This window comes from Zingiber officinale, chromosome 1A (genome assembly GCF_018446385.1).
Source record: "Zingiber officinale cultivar Zhangliang chromosome 1A, Zo_v1.1, whole genome shotgun sequence".
NCBI classification, from domain to species: domain Eukaryota; kingdom Viridiplantae; phylum Streptophyta; class Magnoliopsida; order Zingiberales; family Zingiberaceae; genus Zingiber; species Zingiber officinale.
The window spans coordinates 169,556,566-169,562,254 of record NC_055987.1 but is presented as its reverse complement, the minus strand read 5'-3'; the positions used below and the strand labels follow the sequence as shown (position 1 = coordinate 169,562,254).

The 5,689-nt window shown below is 40.5% G+C and overlaps 2 long non-coding RNA genes across 2 annotated transcripts; both read left to right on the top strand.

The window, feature by feature from the left end:
- Positions 1 to 2,929: 2,929 nt before the first annotated feature.
- On the top strand, positions 2,930 to 3,329 carry LOC122012341. Its single transcript, XR_006120190.1, has 3 exons — positions 2,930 to 3,005; positions 3,091 to 3,192; positions 3,270 to 3,329. It is a non-coding gene; the product is annotated as an uncharacterized LOC122012341 (long non-coding RNA).
- Positions 3,330 to 4,230: 901 nt separating this feature from the next.
- LOC122012336 lies at positions 4,231 to 4,599 on the top strand. Its single transcript, XR_006120185.1, has 3 exons — positions 4,231 to 4,287; positions 4,361 to 4,463; positions 4,537 to 4,599. It is a non-coding gene; the product is annotated as an uncharacterized LOC122012336 (long non-coding RNA).
- Positions 4,600 to 5,689: the final 1,090 nt, after the last annotated feature.

Here is a 5,689-nt window from a genome sequence, read left to right as displayed (position 1 = left end):
TGAAGACCCGACCGAGTTACTTCATAGAATTTCCCGATCGACTTTTTCTCTGGAATAGTTTAGAGTCTCCGGTTCCTCCTATGAAGACCCGACCGAGTTACTTCATAGAATTTCCCGATCGACTTTTTCTCAGGAATAGTTTAGAGTCTCCGGTTCCTCCTATGAAGACCCGACCGAGTTACTTCATAGAATTTCCCGATCGACTTTTTCTCTGGAATAGTTTAGAGTCTCCGGTTCCTCCTATGAAGACTCGACCGAGTTACTTCATAGAATTTTCCGATTGACTTTTTCTCTGGAATAGTTTAAAGTCTCCGGTCCCTCCTATGAAGACCCGACCGAGTTACTTCATAGAATTTCTCGATCGACTTTTGCTCTGGAATGGTTTAGAGTCTCCGGTTCCTCCTATGAAGACCCGACCGAGTTATTTCATAGAATTTCCCGATCGACTTTTTCTCTATGTAGAAAATATGACTTTGATACTAACCTCTTTACCATTTTTCTTGACCTCGCGGGGAGCTACATAGGCTGGTTAGGATTTCCTCCTATTGATTGCCCCAAAATAGAAAATGAAGATTCTCTTGATATCTGTCAATCTGTATGAACCACACTTATTTCCAATGATGATATTCGTCTTGCCTGGTTTTTATTAAAAAAAAATAGGGTACATAAACTGTAGGTATATTTGTCCTCAGTTTCCCAAGGACCTCAAATAATTGTGAACATTTTCTTAAATAGTGTGATCTGGTCAGGTTCGATAAGGCAGTAAATGATTAGCGCTCCAAGGGCGTTCCAAAATTCTCCCTTCCACATCTTGAAGATAATATGAACCTGATGCAAGCTTTTCTACCACTTTGTAAGGTCCTCCTCATTGTGGTGCCAGCTTACTGACATCCCCAACAGGTTTAATTCGTTTCCATACCAAATCCCCTATTTGGAAAAATCTGGGTATCACTCTCTTGTTATAGTTTTGCCTCATCCGCTGTCGATATGATACAAGACGGGTAGCAGCTTTATCTCTTATTTCCTCTATCAAATCTAGCTCCATAAGTCGTCGACCTTCGTTGCCTTCATCATATAATCGCCGTCTATCAGATTCTACCCCCACTTCAACGGGAATTATTGCTTCTCCTCCATAAACTAATTGAAAAGGCGTGATTCCTGTAGCTTCCCGGGGTGTAGTGCGGTAAGCCCAAAGAACACTGGGCAATTCGTCTACCCAGCTGCCTCCAACATGATCTAATTTGGTTTTAAGACCTCTAATGATCTCCCTATTAGTTACCTCTGCTTGGCCATTGCTTTGTGGGTAAGCGACAGAGGTGAAGGCCTGAACAATGTCGTAACTATCGCACCAGTCTAAAATCCTATCCCCTTGAAATTGCCTTCCATTATCAGAGACCAATTTATGAGGAATGTCAAATCTGCAGATTATATTTTTCCACAAAAATTTAATAACTGCATCTTCAGTAATTCGAGCAAGTGGTTCTGCCTCCACCCATTTAGAAAAATAATCCACTGCTACCAATAAGAATTTTCTCTGTGCAGCTGCCATAGGAAACGGTCCTACTATGTCCATGCCCCACTGATCAAAGGGACATGCAACTATAGAGGTTCTCAATAACTGTGTAGGATGATGTGAGACATTCTGATGCTTTTGACAAGAAACACAAGTTCTCACCAGCTTGTTAGCATCTTCATGTAGAGTAGGCCAAAAATATCTCGCTAACAGAATTTTACGGGCCAAAGATCTTCCCCCTATATGACTACCACAAGAACCTTGATGAACTTCTCGTAAAATAAACTGTATATCTTCTGTGCCAATACATTTAAGCAGAGGTCTGGAAAAAGCCCTTTTATATAACTGTTCTCCCACCATAGTGTATTGAGTGGCCCTTTTCTTAAATACTCTCGCCTGTTCTACATCACTAGGAAGAATACCTTGCTGCAAGTATAAGATAATCTGAGCCCTCCAATCACTTTGAATCTCTGCTTCAGCATGTCTTTCAATACAAGATACTAACAGAGTTTGTTCCACGGGTCTGTCTAAACTCCATGGTACTATAGCATAAGCCAATTTAGCCAATTCATCTCACTACAAGAAAAATGTCATTCAACAACACTCAAACGACAACGGTTTTATACCAAACCGTTGTCTTTTTATCTTTTAACAACGGTTTTAACAAAAACTGTTGTCTTTTAGTAATTTTTTTGGCCTATGACAGCGATTTTTAAAAACTGTTGTCAATTTATGTTTTTTTGAGGATACGACAACGGTTTTTAAAGGGAACGACAACAGTTTTTTAAAACCGTTGTCTATGTGCACTTTTTTGGGATTACGACAACAGTTTTTAAAAACCGTTGTCTATTAAGTGTTGTTGAATGCGATTGTTTTTTCTTTCGCCACTTTTTCTCCTTCGTCATTTATCTGTTTTACGCTTTGTTTTTTTCTATCTCTTTCCCAAAACCCTACTCTTCGCCGCCTCCTCCTCACCGCCCTCTTCGTCGCCTCCCTCCTCACCTCCCTCCTCACCGCCCTCTTCGCCGCCTCCCTCTTCGCCGCCTCCCTCCTCACCACCCTCTTCGCTGCCTCCTTCCTCGTCGCCCTCTTCGTCGCCTCAACTTTCGGCCTCGCCGCCTCCTCCTCGCGGCCTCTACTTTCAGCCATCTTCACCGCCTCCTCCTCGTCGCCTCGACTTTCAGCCAGTTCCAACACAAGAAGGAAGAAGAAGGAAGGATGAGGAGGAAGATGGAAATCCCTCTCCTGATTGTCTCACTGATCTTTCTCTGCTTCTTTTCCTCTGCTCTCTCATCTTCTGTGGTCACCTATTTACCTGGATTCCAAGGCCCCCTTCCCTACATGACCAAGGGAAGCTTGGTCTACGATCGGCGGCGGTGAATCATGTTTCGGCGTCTCCTGTTGCAGCATCCCCGTCGTGGCGTCGCCACTGGCTTCCTCGCTCTCACCGCCTTCACTCTCGGTTCCTCCGACGGCCCCTCCCTCCCCACAAGTAACCCTCCTTTCTTCCTTTTCCCTTCACCTCCTTTCTCAATATTTTCTCTTCTTTCTCACGCATGTGCTCCCCTTCGTAAAAGATGTCGCCATTTCGATATGCGATCCGTTTCGGCAATTTCTGTCTTCGACTTCGTCGATTTTCTCGCAAGATTTCACGCTTCCATTCTCAGTCTTTTCTCCAGGTTTAAACCTAACCTATCGTCCTTAAAGTTTTCTTTCATTGATTTGGAGTTGCATAATCTTTTAATCTGATTCGTAGAGTTTTTTGCACGGCATTTTCCAACCGCGTGCCCTCTTCCACCTCTGGATTCAAGTAAGGACGTGGCATGCTGCAGTGGATGCCTCAAAAGGAACTCTATTGTCAAAGCGGCCGCGGCAGCTGGTCCTGCCGTGGTGAATATATGTCTTACTGAAGGTGAAAGGACTTTATTGTGTCTTCAGATTTCCTCAATATGTGGATTTTTTTTAGGTGTATTCGTTTGAACGATGAGCTTTTTCCAATACTTCTTTTCAGATGTATATGGTCCTATGCCTATAATGGGTATAGGGTCTGGCACTATCATTGATCCTGATGGGACGATCTTGACCTGTGCACATTGCATAGCAGACTTTTCTAGTAGGCAAGTGATCTCAAAAGGCAAAGTGAGTATGCAAACCTACAACTTAGTTATTCATCTTGATGAAGAAATGCGCTTAGAACTGGATGAGGACTGAGAATTTGAATTTGCAAGTTATATCCAGTTGGACTTGGTTACAAATACTATCTGGGTGAAGTTACAAGCAATTAGATTTCATCATGTAGACTAATAAAGATTGTGACTCATGTCTTAGTCCACCTTTGTAGGGCGGAAATTGTAGAAGATTGCAAGATGCATATCGGTCTTTTTGAAGTTTCCTTGGTTAGCTTGCTGTCATACAAGTTTGAAAGATGTTCTCCTAACTCAGTCTGGTTCATATCTGACTATGCTAAGTTTGCTTGAGATGATGAGATGTAATAGTCCTGGACCATATCTTTAAGTTTCCTGGACCATATAAGGGAAGCTTGGTCTACCATCCTTATTCCTGGACCAAGGTAACTTCTTCTTCTTGATCAGTAATTGAGGAAGCAATATGATACATGCTTTTGTCCTGTCTGCGTGAAAACATTCGTGCAGGTAGCCAACATTATCTTTGTAGATTCCCCGTTGGGTTCTAGATTCTCATACTCAAGAAAATATAAAGGGTATGATGCCAACGATACTATTTGGTCTGAACAGGCTTCTAAGTTTCTTTTACAGGTGGGAAAGATCATATATATTCCTGATGTAATTACTGTAAGTGCCTTAAATATGTAATCTTTCACTTTTGCAGTGGCTTGTTGAGCACCCACAGTTCATCTCCAATCCCCTCTACATTGCTGGGGATTCATATGCTGGAAAAATTGTACCTATGGTGGCCAAAAGAATATTGGATGGTAACTCTACTTTTAATGTAAACTATTGATGAGGGTGTTAATTTACATGCCATTTTCATTTACTGTAATTCAGGTATTGATGAAGGGAAAGAACCATTACTTAACCTCCAGGTAAATTGCTTGAATTGATGGGCCACTGGCAATAAAGGGAAAGCATCTAATTTTGATCTTTAAATTATGTCATAGTTTATATGAAAGAAAAAGCCTTGGCTTTCAGGGTTACTTGATTGGCAATCCATCCACGGGTGGAAAAGTCGATACCAATTCTAAAATACCTTATGCTCACAGCATAGGAATCATATCAGATGACTTCTTTGGGGTAATCTTAGTAGATCAACTAGGACGAATTTCTCAAAATGATCTTTGGTATCACTTCACGAATTGTTATTTAGTTATTATTTTTTTCCAATTAATTATATTTTGTTCTTTAAGATCATATAATTTATGTGTGTTCATAGTTCACAAAAGCGGAGTACTCTCAAGAAGAAATTGATGAAGTGCGCTCTGAGATAGCAGAATGCATACAAGATCATATTTATGAATAGGTATATACATGAGTTCATCTTATTGCATTTGACAATAATAATATTCAGTTAAATTGAATACATGCTGCTTATACTTGATTGCACTTGATTTGGAGATATCTGTCTCTGAGTCCATTTACCAAATCCAATCGGCATGACTAAACTGCACACATGATTCACAAACATCAAATAGAAACCGATAAGCATTAGATGGTTTAGGTGAAGATCATATTAATTTCTGGTTTGATACATGGTTAGATGCAGGTCCTTTGTTAAATCCCTCAGTCTCATCGTTAAATCTTGGGCTTTTATGTTCTTTACTAGTTCTATCTATGTGATTTCCATGATCTAATTAGCGGTATCCTCTATGATGTTGTCGGAAGTTTGGATTGCTCTTTTCTACTCTCTATTCCGTGTAAAAACTAAATAAACCATCTCTATGCTTTTGCATGATTGTCGGAGAATTTTATTCGAATATGAATTGGGGAAAATGCTAATTTAGTTAGGAATTTGATTCGTGCTAGAAGTTAGGCCATTTACTGAGTCTATTTGAGTATCAAGAGAGTATATCCTTATGATAATTGTGGGTTGATCAATTTGCTTGCTCTGTGAATTTAAATTAGTAAAGCTTGTTTGTTTAATTCTCTGTGTGCTGCTTTGTTGCTTCAGCCCTTGTTTGTATTTGTGATTTTGTATGCTCCG